Source organism: Eleginops maclovinus, chromosome 14, assembly GCF_036324505.1.
Source record: "Eleginops maclovinus isolate JMC-PN-2008 ecotype Puerto Natales chromosome 14, JC_Emac_rtc_rv5, whole genome shotgun sequence".
NCBI lineage: Eukaryota > Metazoa > Chordata > Actinopteri > Perciformes > Eleginopidae > Eleginops > Eleginops maclovinus.
In genome coordinates this window covers 7,145,840-7,160,478 of record NC_086362.1, presented here as the reverse complement: position 1 = coordinate 7,160,478, position 14,639 = coordinate 7,145,840, and the positions used below count along the sequence as shown (strand labels likewise).

Here is a 14,639-nt window from a genome sequence, read left to right as displayed (position 1 = left end):
GGTGTAGGAAGAAGGCCGGTAGGATATTAAAGGACCCCCATCACCCCAGCAACAATCTGTTCTGTCTGCTGCCGTCTGGCAGACGGTACCGCAGCATCCGGACCAAGACCACCAGACTCAGGGACAGTTTTATACCACAGGCTATAAGACTACTGAACTCCTGAGCTCTGTGAATGTCTACTCACATCTGTTTATAGTACACACATACATATATATACTGTATATTATACACATCTGCCATACATATCTGTTTATAGTACACATATCTATATATTATACATATCTGCCATATACATCTGCTATACATAATATATGCATCTGTCCATACCTCCTCATTCCACAGTGTAAAGTATTTAAATACTCTCAATGTATTCCACATATGTATATATTTCACATCCTCAAATCTTTATTGTTAATATTGTAAATATTCTTCTCTCTTTTTGCACTATTTTATTTATGTTATTTGCACCATGTATGTCGAGTTGTTGGAGGAGCACGCGACATAAGATTTTCATTGCCAACATATACGCTGTATCTGCTGTGCATATGACAAATAAAACCTTGAAACCTTGATCTGCAGTTCAAGGTGTTTCTCAGAGAGCTAAATGAGCTTCAGAAAGGTCTGTGTTCACATGAACTTTAGTGGACATCATCAGATGATCTCTGATTATTGTTTGATTAATTTGATTAATCAAAAGATTATTTTAATTAGGGTATTAAAGTAATTCATTTGCTGGTGGATGATTAAGAGGTTGCATGCTCCAGCTGGGGAGGTTGAGTTGAAATGCCATTCAGAGAAATAGTTTTTTTTAACCCATGTATTGTATTTTATATATAAAGTCAGAAGCATTTATTCCAGATTAGCATTGGAATAAGAAAATGGAGCCTCAACAGCCTCGAGCAAATGTATCAGTATGAAAAATAAACTTCCAGCAAGAAGCAGCACCATGAACTCTTCATTTGCGGACAGTTGAGACATGCACTGTTTTACACCTGCAAACATGTGTGGCATTGCCTCAACCAAACCTCAACTGAATGTTTGGCATCAACTAGAACTCAGTCTACACTTTCTTTATTGAGCTATTGATGGACAGTTCTTGCATTTTCTAGGGTCTTCTGAGAGACAGGCAGGGTGGATTTGGCATTAATATTGCAGCCACAGGCGCACAGACAGAATGTAATATAACATAGGTCTGGTTTGCAGCCTGAGGCTACACATCCTGTAGGTGCAGAGCATGTTATCTCTTGCTTGCTGCTAGGTGGAGCCCGAGTATTCGTGGAGAGCGGCAATCCACATCCGAGTTTTTACTCTCACCTTTCTCTCGGCTCCACACACACTCTCTCCCAGCCAGTGCGCACATTTGGTTCGTCAGAGGCGCAGGGAGCTCAGTGTTTGGACCCAAACAACTCAGATCTTCCCCCTGCGGAGCTTCTCTCTCCAGATTTTCTCTCCTGGATACTCTTTTTGTGTGTGCGAGAGAGGAGAGGGCTGCTGGTGTTTCGCATTTCAGCTTCATGGGAAGTGATGTAGCGCCCGCACCGAAGGACGGCTTGTGCCATACAGGGATGTAAGGGACAGACGCGTGGATACAACACGAGGAAGCTGCTGTATCTCCGCGACATCAGCGAGAATCGGATTGTGGACCGAAGCGGTTTACCCCGGGATATTGAACGCATCTGCTGGGGGAACTGTTTGGATTCGTTGTTCTCTCCTTAAGCCGTTTTATCAAACCCTTCCTCACACCGTGCGTCGGGACGCTACCCACCGCCTGAGAGACAGTTTGGAGAGAAATGATCGGTAACACTTTGAATGGAAGGACGTGAGCCAACCCTGCTGTTCAGCAGTCCTTTCTAACCCCGCGGTAAGTGCGACTTCACTAAATGCATATCTCCATTTGTGCGCACATCCATAATAATGTGAAAATTGAGCTCTGGGCAGCAACAATGAATCCCTGCAGCAGATACTGTGGATGTGCTTGCTCTCCACTCTAAATTACTTTAACAGCCATCGATGCGTTCAGGTGTAATCAACACAGATCAACGCGCGACATATTGATAGCCAATATGAACATTTCAATTTCCTGTTGAACTAATTAACCCTTTCTGATGGATTATGATCTGATGTATGGGGATTGTTGAGCAGTTTTTATTTTTACCCTCACATGGAGCTCCAAACAATGTGCTCTTGTCTGAGATGGCTTTGCAAAGAAGTTGCATATTGGATGCATGCCTATGTAAGAAGTTGTAGCCTTTTAGAGTCTTGCATTTCTATTGTGGACAGTTAAAATTGAACATCTAGGCCTCCCTCATGTGTGTGGACTGAAGCTCAGGCAGGAACTGATGCATATATCAGAGGTGAACCAGTGCCGGCCTGTTCCTGTTGTTCGAAATGTGCAGGAGGGTGAGGATGGATGCAGTGGTGTGAGCATCTGCATTTTTCATGATAGCTTGACTATGTTGCTATAAAATATTGAAGTTATTGTGTATATATTCCCCTTTTCAAGAGTGTTACTTTTGGCTTTCTAACGCTGCACAACACATATTTAATGTACACTCACTGTATGAAAAGAGGGAATGGTGAATGAAGCCCTGCTGAGGAAGACATGCTGTCCTGTGTCTGAGAGAGGAGCAGGGCTGCAGTAGGCTTTGATGTGAGGACAGCACACTGTCTTTCAACATCTAAATCAAAGAGGGAAAGGTCGCACAGCCTCAATGAATCTGAGGAGAAGTTTCCTCTGCGCTGCAAAACCATGCCCTCTACTTAATATTTTAACATGGTTCGATATTTTTAGATTAGCAAGAACTTTAAAGGATCTGTCATGGGTTTTGGACATGTTTTTGGCTTCTTTTGTGTAATGTGTTTCCCCCTATTTCAAAATACCAGATATTGCTGGTTTCAACAATTTGATATCCTGGACTGCTGCACCATTTGACATATAATCTGCATCACACACACACACACACACACACACACACACACACACACACACACAGACACAGACACAGACACACACACAAAACAGAAAAAAAAACCATGATTTGAAACACAAGGGGACGTTTAATGCTTCCTGAACGGTTATGTCAACATGCTCTTTGTTTCCAGTGCGTTCACATTCATAAATGCTGCTCCTGGTGGAATATAATCTGGGTTATATTTAATATAACAGCAGTTGAACTTGACATCTGTTGTGATGCCTGATAGGACACGGCGCTGTTTGAAAATAGGATAATTGTTCCCTTGAAGCTGTTGTGTAGCAGTCCATTGTAGGGAGACAGTGAGCTGAACATGAGAGCATTAATTCAATCGGTTATCTCGGGTAAAGGAACACATTGAGATAGTGACAGAAATAAAAATGTACATGCTACACATAGATCTACTGGTTTTACCATGCCTTCGTATGCCAGTTAATGGAATGATTTTCTCTGCACTTGACACTATAAATACATGTATTTTTCATTCACTGAAAAAAAGATTGAATCCCCTTGACATTAAACACTTACATGGATTCATTCATTGCAGGCCTTTTTTTTATAGGAAAACTATTCAGCTCTTTTGTCTGCACAGTGACTCATTCTGCAAGTTCAACATGCTGTGTATCACATATTTCTTCCTGTTGAATTGCATATTACACCAATACAGTTTGTTGCCCTCATTGGGAAGCAAGCTTCATCTTAATTTTGTTATTTGATGATCCCTCTCTCTGCGACAGCTAGTGCACTGATTTGCATTGGCAGTTCCATTTATTTGATTTGATTTTAGCTTTTTTTTGGATACGTTTGCAAGCCAGGATGAAATCCAATTTGTCGTTGCTGTATGAATGGAGGCTCCATTTCTTCATTAGGTTAGCTTTATGAGGGGTGCAGCTTCATGGCTCATTATGTTCAGGGAGGGTTTTTACTTTTGCTTCAGTTTGGATAACCAAACTCTATCCCAAAAATATTCAGTCACACACGTGTTTTATGTCTTTTCACATCATCTTTTGTGCTGTAATTTTAAAGTAGATGTGGTAAATTGGATGTTTTATGTTTTAGATGAAATGTCCTTTCTATTCTCAAGGCCTATCAACTGTGAAGACCCTGAATTTCTCTTTTAGTGAGACCTTCAGTTTCCAACTATGCACGAATATTAATCGACCCTGGGCTGAGTGAATGAATAGCTTTTCATGTTTTCATCTCACTGCTTTGTCTGTGGTGATCTGGCATACGTTGAATGAAGTGCTCAAGGTCATTCTGTGCATACTCTTTCAGATTTGACATTCATATTTTGTCGCAGTGAATTTACAATCATCTCTTTTTTGGAATCCGAGGCTGTGGATCGGTTGTGACCATGGAAATGATGGGAAATTATTTCTGGATATTTATTTCTGAAAGTCAGAAAGATTCTGTAAAGGTACAGATTACACAAACTTTTTAGGCAGTTAGAAAAGTAAATGGTGTTCATTGATCACCTAATGTAGGGTTACTTCATTCGCTTCAGTGAACTCCAGTGAAACAGTACATGTATTTCCAGTAGAATCGAAACACTGACTAAACGATATCAAGACTACATTACTTGACAACTCCCAACCTCTTTAATTTTTCCTGAAGATTTTAAAGATTAATTTGGAGTGTTGAAGAGACAAAACCCAACCAATTTTGCCCATTTTCTGTCAATTTTAAGAACACATTTTGAATTGTCAAGAGAATATCAGCAGTGGCTCAGTCAGTAGGGGCTTGGAGCAAGGCACCGGACACCTCCAATCCCCCCTCCCCATTGCTCCCCGGGCGCTGCACGATAGCTGCCCACTGCCCCTAGAGGACTAATTTCACTGTGTGTGCTCTGCTGTGTGCATGTATGTGACTAATAAAGAGGGTTTCATCCTCCGATTCTATATTCAGAAGTTACAACATTAATATGCTGTGTGACTTACAGATCACACTTTCACCTTTACTGCATACCGTGGACCAATAGAAACATTACTCACGATAAGCCGCCACATTATTTAGAAATTATTTGCACTGTTCAATTTTCTTGATGGTTATTTATTACCCACAGTGGAGCATGTTTTGTGGCTGAGTTAAGGCTATGGTTTAATCATTCATATATCTTTCACATGGAAAACTACCTGTTGAGTTTTCCCTGCACATCACAAGATTACACTTGTTTTTTGCTTTATTTATCTTAAGCAGCATTGCATGAGTACATTTGTAAGTAGGTAATTAATAGGTAGGTAATATTCTAAATTATGGATTCTAAAAGATATTTTGCGATTGATTGATTGTTTATCTAAGTGGCTGCATGCTGGCATGTATTTCAGAAACATCTTCACAGATGACGCTTCATATCTTTCATGAATATTTTTCCTCTTTGACTTTTAGATAAAGGGATGGTTCTATCTCCAGTTTAACCCCATACATATCAGAAAGCTTGTATGCATATGCCATTCATTCTCATTTTAAACACAATACTTTAGTCCTGTGGAAAAAGAAGCTGTTTGCAAGCCACCTACTGTACTGTATTAACATTCCTGCAGGCCCTGTCTCACCCACAACTTTAGAAGGGCCCTCGGAGCAGAGTTATCCTGCAGGAGACAGGTCACTTTGATGGGGCTCTTTCTCTGGCAGGAATGTCACAATAGACGAAAACCCAAAGCTGGAAATTAAAAAAGAGAAAGCACATGGCCGAGGAGAGGTCCTCGAGGTCTGCGGCCCTCAACACTTTAGCTGTCCGCTCTCATTAAGAGCTCCGTACAAATGGTTTGACTCAAGCTTTCACAACCCCCTGCAGGAAGTGGAACTTATAGTGAGATGGAGACTTCAGATGGTGCTAGATGGGAGGAACAGATGATTAGTTTCTTGATTCTGTGATGCTCTGTGAGGAGTGAGCCCAATGTTCGGGAGCAATTTACTCTAAAAGAAAACGGAAGATGATAGACATTTATTTTAAAAATATCATAGGTTGCTTAAGGCATAGCACATGTTGTTACATACTTATTATATGTGTTCAGGTTCCTGCATAAGATTTTTGTCAAAAGCTGTGTGCTCTGTTTGCATCAAAACCCTGCAAAAAACTGGAGAATAAGAGGGTCTTTGGAGATCTTTTGAAATGGTACAAATTCTGCCAATTTGTGTGAATAATCCAACATAATTAACTGCTGTACTATTATCAGATGATTCACCACCATCTGTTTGCTCATCTCTATTATTTGCTAAATCAAATATTTTTTTCACAAGCACATCTTGTATTTACCGACATGATGATGGGGATTATCAAATAAAAAAAAAATTTCTGGCTGGATTCTACCCCAACAAGTGATTAGCATGATAAAGGAAGGTTGTGTGGTGTATTAATGAACTTTAAATCACTTATAGATGTTATAGTACTCCAGCGAGGGTGTGTTGAGGATAGGGCGAGGTCATGGTCAATCCTGACAATGAATACTGGAACTAGAGGACAAGGCAAGGAAGTTGCTTTGTATTCAAGTATGAGATAAGATCATTGGTTAACCATAAGTGAAGTTATGCTACAGCATAATGCCATCTTTTACTGTTGCATTCACTTTTAAACTTCCACTTCACTTCATCGTGAATATGCATTTCATTTTAAAAAGCCCTTCAAGGAGGGTTACATCATCCAGCTCAAGTGAAGACGTGAACATGACCAGTGCAACATTCTCATGCTTCACACTGCAGTTTTTATTTCCTTAAAGCCACCCCTCAACCCTAATTTGACACATACTCTAGTTAAGTTGTCCCCAAGGGCTCAAACACTTAGCAGACACATTTTAACACTCGACAAGTTCTGCAGTCAGAGAGACAAAGCTTGCATGCCGAGGGGAGCGTAAAGCATTAAGTAGCTTGTGCAGATGTGTATTAATTGTATGAATGGAGATGAAGATACCTTCTTTCTACTGCAGAGTGTTTGCCCTTCAAGGTGTGTGTCCAGTGAACTTGATATGCATCTGTATCCCAAAAGAAAGCAGTTTGGTGTATAATATTGTTAACCCTAGCCCCAATACAGCTAAAGTGGCCCATGGAAAAATAATGCATAAGAATAAAATGGATACTTTATAGGCTGGAGTGCAGATATGGACCCAAAAATGTCAACTTAGCATTTAAAGCAATCCAAGCCACTCTTACGACGCCGTTGCTGGTGTTAAAAGGAATCCAACAGCTATGAAACTGACACAGCCTGACACAGCCGCAGTACATCAACCTCTTTACTACTCAGTAAAATCTCATGCATTTGTCTATGTGCATCTTACAGTGAAGTTTTTTTGCAACAATATTGATTGCTTTTCCCTTTGTTTGAGTGTTTTTTCTTTCTCCTTGTGAACTTTGGACCAGTGAAGAAGATTCAAACAAAGATGCATTGCTTCTCTGAGGCTGAAGCTCTAAAAGAAGTTAATTTATGGCCTGTTTGGGAGGCAGGTTTGGGCTTGAATACATAATGAGGTAGTGCACCTGCAGCTGCATACAAATGAATGGAAATGACGGTTAGTTTTTACGCCTCCCTAAACCATTGGGACCTCCTGATCTGACCATTAATTGGCCAGAGAAGAGGAATGAAGATAGGAGTCTTATTCACAGGCTGCTGTTTCTGCAAATATCAGCTGCAGAATTCATCATTTTGTGTTGTTAAAATAATACAACCTTTAAAATATATTTGGAACATATTATAACACAATGGGCAGCTGGGCACAGGACATGAGATTTAAAAGTGTTACTTATAACACTTTAGATTTGAAGTATTTTCATACAGGTGGGTGGCTCCATAATAGATGATTAGTTTTCTTAATTAGAGGAATGCATTGTTTTATCATGCACTAAACCAGGGTGCATTCTTTGAACCAGTTTTGACTTCGAAATGTATTGCAGCAGTTCAGCATTTCCCTGCTGAGCTTGTGACCAGATTGATTTTCCTAATCGATAGCATGGGATTGGATTTAGGAGTGTGTGAGTGGGGGGTGGATCTGGAAGGGCCAACTGCTCTTTCTCCTCGAGACAATCCTCTCGTTGGTTCCCGTCTTTATGAGCTCCTGAACAGTGCATTTTAAATCTTTGCATTTTGTACACTTACTACCCTGCCTCACATCAGGTTGGTATAACGACAGCAGAAATGTGTACCCAGTGTCACATTTAAACTCCGCTGCCAGCCCTTTGTCACCTCCAGAGTGGAGATGACTGAATTGATGCTCCGCCCCAGTGGAGCAGAACCGTTTAAATGACAACACATTTCTGTCTCACCTTGAACTTAATTGACTGCAGGAGAGCTGGCGTTTGGAAAGTGCTGACAGAATGACTTCTGTTGTTAGAGCTATTGACGGAGCCTTTTCTGTTTTTATTCTGCTGTCACACCATGCATCTGTTTCTCTTGTGCAGGATGCATGGTGCCGTCATAAAGCAATGCATTATGGATGGTTCATGTGGCATGTATTACTCCTAATGGGCTTACTGTCTGTATGCATTAGTATGTATCACGTTTCGGCAGGAAGGAGAAGTGGAAAATGTGCAGCATTGAAGGGTGAATTAAAATACATGGATCGATATTCAGCCACATTTCTTGCAAAGGAAATATGTTTTAAAGTTTCCAATTTGAAAAAGCAGTCTTTAACAAGCTACCTGATGACCCAGGTGTGCTGTCAGTCACTCAGCTGGAGGACTGGGTAGCATTTACCCTGTCACTGGAAATTCCCCCCCACCACACTATCCACCGGTATATTGGTGCTGTCTGTGATGCTGAGCCGCAATGGTGGCAACTGTAGGTTTTCGTAGAGGGGAGCCACAAGACTGTAATCATTCATTATGTCAGGAGCGAGCCCCGTGAGCCCCGTTGCAGCTCATTCAGCCAAATAATAAGCAGCAGATAACGGAGCTGGAGCCCAACCCCCCTCTTCCCCCCCTCAGCGTGGAGCTGGAAAACGGGGGGCCTCTTCCTCTTGTCTGCCCACGCAGGGACGTCACCTTGGTTCAAGGGCTGCATCGTGCTTTCATACGTTCTGAAGGACTGAAAATTCCAGCTGTTGTTCGTAGACCCTCCTCCACCAGTTAATGCCAAACATACGTCGAGGTGCTGACAGGGAGTGTGTGTTTATTTTGGCTAATGATTGCAAGCCGAAATATGCTTTGGAGTTAAAAGCTGTGTCACGTAGCACTACAATATATTTTAATGTGTGTTTCACTTTATTTGTTTTTAGATCAGATTTTATAATAATTCTTTAATGCTTCTTTTGTTCTTTCTTTGAGCTACAACAATATTTCAGGTTAGTATTTGGCATTGTAAAAAAAAAAAAAATGCAGCTTTTAGCTCAAATTTGAGCCTTTTCTCTGTTTTATATCATATTAAAGTGAATATCTTTGTTTACGATTTACTAAAGGTGACATTTAAGACATCAGCATGAACTTTGAGGGACTTGGATAAACATGTTTCAAAATTGTTAGACATTTTATTAACACAAAAAGTTGTAATAATAGTTATATTCCAAACAAATTCTGATATATGTTGCATTTTATTAAAATTGTGTTGTAAATAAACCAACACATCTAGTTGCATATGGATAAAAAAAAAGAAGTCATTGTTTGTTTACTATGTGATATTGAATGAATCATCGCTCTCCCCCTTTAAGCCGCATTACTTCTCCTCACCCACATGGAGTTTTGTCATTTTATAACAAGGGTCACCGTCTCCCATTGTCTCGCTGCAGCTTCCCTCTGTGTTGCAGTATTGAGTAGTTCTGCTGGGTGAGCGGTGCAATATAAGATCCATACATCATGCTACAGACCGACTGACAGACAGTGGGAGTGGAGACGTCAGATCCGCCCCTCGCTTACTTCTCTCCACACTGCTTCTGCTTTAATATTCCCGTACATCCTTCCTCAGTGCACTTGACATGCTCATGATATAAATGTTTTTATGGGGAATGGTGCAGGGATAATACTGCTTCCAATAAATGTTTTTTAAACTAGCTCCGAGGATACTTTCATAGAGAGATATTTGTTCGACTGCCACATTATAATTGCTTCACTACTGTATGCATGCAAATATTGATAGCTAGATTAATCTCATCAAAATGTTAAGCTTTTATAATCTTCTCATGGACCCCTTTTACTCTCTCATACATAATAAATGCAGCTAAAAGTCAGCCTCAGTGAGCTTTAGCTTAGCACAGTAGCATACCAGCTCCATATGAAGCTGCTGCATGCCACCAGACAATGAGCACTCTGAGGTCAGTGAGGGTCCGCCCTTTATGGGATTCCTGCCCATAATGATTAATAGGGAAGGTGTAGTTATTGCCTTGGAAGTCATCAGTGGAATGCTGCAGTTAAAGCAGTCTTTTGTAATCCAGTTTCATTAAACCTGTGCCTACGTTTTGTCTTTCTTAAGGGATTGTTCTCTTTTTCTGCTATTCAGTTTTTGCTAATGAACAGCCCATGATCGATTATTATGGACAAAAAAAGATTGCTTTGTTTTGATTCCTTATCGGTCCATTTTCTCCCAAAGCAGTAGAAATGACAGATCTCGCCACTTCTGGCAGCTGCAGACCAAAAGTCCATTTAGTTTTGTTGTCACTTTGTGAAAGGTTAGGCTTCTGTAATCTTGTTTATGTTTTTGGTCAGGGGTAAGCCTCCCTAAGCCAGCTTTGTGTCCAACACAGCTGGAGAGGCCTTTACAATTTCAGCAGAGCAGAAATAATTGGTCTATTGGCTTGAAGGCAGCCATGACACACAGGTAATGTTTTAATTTTTGTCTCTCAGCTGGTGATAGCAAGGCAGGAAGCAGCTTCTTTCGAGTGGGATTAAAACATGATTTATACTCTTTCTGTTGCCTTGGTAGAAATGGAAATAGTTTTGAGCACTTGTAAAAGCTTAACATTTTGATGAGATTAATCTAGCTTGGTTTTTGTGCAAAATGTGTAAAGCGATAATTTCCCAGTCGGGATAAAATTGTGACCTCCTGGAATCTTCAATAAAGTACCTTCATATTTTCCCTTTGTTTGGTTGTTTTTACCTGTTTGGTTGTTTTTTGTTTTTCTTCTGTCCATGCAAACAAAATGCACCTTCCATACAATAACAGTCCCTATAGAAACATTACCCCTCAATTTAGCCCTTGACTCTGAGCAGGCTACCTCCATCTGACGGGGATATTTGGATTGGAAAGTCTGTCGAAGCCACTTTTAATTATACTGGCAGTAAAGGATGAAACTGAGCGGGAATGAAGTGCTTTTTGTGCATCGATTTTTCTCCGCATACGTAGATGCACTGGAGAGAGGGAGAGACAATTGTAACCTCCTCGATCGCTGCACTGCATGAAAACAAAGGGGGTGCTCCATGCAAAGGCCCTGCTTTATTTTTTAATATTATTAGAGCATGTACCTCAAACCAACCTCCTCATCTAATTAGGAAATTCCATTGAATAAGAAAGCAACTCTGGAAAGAGGCCACACAGGCACTTTACCTTGATGGAGTTTTGATGGTTTCTGTGATCTGTTTTGACATCTGACAAACTTTGGCCACCATTTGGTGTGGGTTTTTGTAACCTGGTCAACAACGTGTGGTTGTAGACGGATCTTTTGAGCTCTCCCCTAAGGATTTTTGGCTACTGCAGGGATCTTAAGCCTTTATTTTGGCAGAACGTCACCTCACCTGGGTATCAGGAAAGTGACTGTCACCTTCACTGCCCTCCGGTCCCGGCAGGATTCCTGCAGACTGTGAAAAGATTCTTTGAAAACAGATGAAAGCCTGGCTTTTGTTTGCTTGTTTTCAGATGACGCTTTCCCCTGTTTTTCTTGAGAACTTCTTCTGGCTGCGTGCTTTGCAAAGTCGCACCAGCAGATGCGACAATTCGTCATGCATAAGAAACCCCACTCCGGCTGCCATCTGTCCACTTGTGTCTGTTACCATGCACCACCAGTTTGTTTTGGTACCCATTACCCTCATACAATTTGGATGGCATGCAAAATATGCTGAACCCATCTCACAACCTCCGAACCTCACTCTTTAAAATCTCATTTCCAACCTATGCGTGACCCAGGTAACAGAAACCAGAAAATATATACGAACTGTCACCATATATAGCTTCTGAGGCTTGTGGAAACGTTTGCCATTTAGTGGCCCGGTATACTGTTACCTCCACTGGATGGCTGGAATGAATTATTACAGCCAGTTAAACTGAAATATGACTTTCCCGGACATGATTCCTCGATGACCTAACAAAAACATGCCAAACCATATCGGGTAAAAAACCCAAAAGGGATTGTTTGAGGAAATCATGCCATATTCAGGAGCCATGTTTAGATACAGTAATAACACAGTAAGGACAATTAGACCAATTCTAATTAATAAAAAGACAATCACATTGCATTTCTGTGACTGGTTTAGATTTCTTCCTAAAACTACTGACTGTAGTCACCAACAATTGGAATTAGACGTGAAGTATCAGGTAATATAACCAAATACGAAAATTCAGGAGCCATCTTAGAAGAAGAATAGGAGGATGAAACCCTCTTTATTGTCACATACATGCACACAGCAGAGCACACACAGTGAAATTGGTCCTCTGCATTTAACCCATCCTAGTGCTAGGGCCCAGGAGGTGAACTGGGACTTCTCCAAGTACTAGTCCATTTTCCATATTTCAAGTCTGTTTGGGGACTTGAACCGGCGACCCTACGATTCCCAGTCCAAGCCCCTACTGACTGAGCCACTGCTGGACGCCCAAACTGACGCCCCAACTGACATATAAGAAAACTGGTCCATAAGAACACCAAACAATAAGGGAAAGGGTGTTAAACCAACCAAAGAACTTGAATATTGTAGTAGTCTTCAAAACACTTCTTTAATAACATGCTTTCAACAACAAAATATTTGTAGCATTAGGCAGTTAAATCACTTTGCTAAGGTTGGGGCAATATGACCACTTTTAAATAATGAAAAGACAGTCTTAAAATGCTATTCTCTTACTGACTTTGAACTCCACCCTGCTAAATAAAGGGTAAACTAGCTGTAGTTATCCTAAACGTTGGAACAACACCTGCAATGTGAGGACTGGATTGTCTAATATGGGCATAATTCGTAGGATACCGGAATGAATGTGTGCCAATGTCTCTGCTCTTGTTGTAGCTGCTTCAAAGATCCCTCTCCATTAGTATGCAGCTCCTGTTTCAGCTGAACATCGAACACTGGTAACCACAGCACACTGCTGCCACCAGTATGATTGTTTCTGGTTTCTTCTTCCACCCCCACCCCATCTATTATTCCCTCTTTCATGGCTGCAGTCCCCCTGTTTCCCTTGCATTGCAGTTCCCTGTTCAGATTGACATTTCTCATGACTGGAGAGGGGATTTGAGGTGCTTTAAGAGTGAAGCGTAAAGGTAATCCATACTTTGTTCTGTACAGCAGCAAAAGCATATACTGGAGAAGAGAGGTGGACAAAGTACCGGTAGAAATACTAAAGTGTTGAAATACTCTATTAGAAGTAAAAGTCCTGTGAGATACAGGTATAAGAACAGTTCTTGAGTGGAGATGTCAAATTATTTTAATAAGGAAAAACTTGAAAGCTTTTCATTTTGTAAGTGCATCTTCTTCCTGACATCGTGTGGCCTTGCATCAGCTATGCTAGCTTCTGTTCCTCCTCATATTCATTTTCTTCAATCACATTTGCTCATTGCAGGTGTCCTGATGGCAATCTCCCACTGTGTTCAGGAGGAATTGAACACATTTTCACAGCCTATACTGTAACATTAAAGCAGCCACATGCTATCACCTCAGCTACTAACATGGAATAATGTAGTGCAGGCTCACAGTGATAGAAAGATGCCTATCATTCTTTTGCAGAGCTTTTACTCTCCTCGGGGCGACGTGTTTAATATGACTCCACAAATGTGATTTAGTGGGCAGATAGCCTCGGGACTCAGAGGTCGCTGCAGCAGAGGCCTCTTGTGTGTAGTATGTGGAACCGCCGTATGTAGGTGAAGGTTATCTATATAGCGGAGGAATCCTCACAGAAAATCTACAACCACCGAGGGCAGAAAACATTTCATTTTTTCCGGATTATTTCAAAATGTCCAGCAGTTTCTTCCATCCGTGATAATGTGTTCTCTGTCTGCCTTATTTCCTAAAAGCATTCTATCTCCGTGCATCAAATTCACATTACATGTTTTCCTTCTTCTCTCATCCCTGCCCTTTCTATATTCATCCTCCATTCAATTACTTTTCTGTTTCAGCAAAGGCTCGTTCTATACTATATTGCTCTGCGATGCGTGGTGCTACCCCACAGATTTATGTCGGAGCTGAAGGATGGCTGTCCAATTTTCTGCATGGATAGCAGAGCCGGTGGCATTGTGTGTGTTTTAGAGCTCTTGTCAGATGTGCGTTAAGGACGTATGGAGCACACAGCCATGTAATTCTTCCAGACAGTGGCCATTTCTGTCACATCCTGCCATTAGCTTGTGTGTAGCAGTGATTTGCTGCGTAAGGTGTGTGTCTTTCTTTGTGTGTGCGTTCATGGTATGCATGCGAGTATATTTGAAACTATTATTTAGTGACTATGGGAATGTGTGTCGTTCTTTCCCTCTTGTAAAATGAGAATCAGACCCATTAGCCTTAGTTTTTCTTTTTTTAGAAAAGGGCAAATATATTCCTTTCTCCTTCTTTAATAGTTC

At 41.0% G+C, this 14,639-nt stretch overlaps 1 protein-coding gene across 1 annotated transcript in view; it reads left to right on the top strand.

The window, feature by feature from the left end:
- Positions 1 to 1,360: 1,360 nt before the first annotated feature.
- LOC134876087 (adhesion G protein-coupled receptor L3-like) overlaps positions 1,361 to 14,639 on the top strand; it is a 172,302-nt gene continuing 159,023 nt past the window's right edge. Inside the window, 1 exon segment of the mRNA XM_063900934.1 lies at positions 1,361 to 1,862. The gene's annotated coding sequence lies outside the window, so the exon portion shown is untranslated.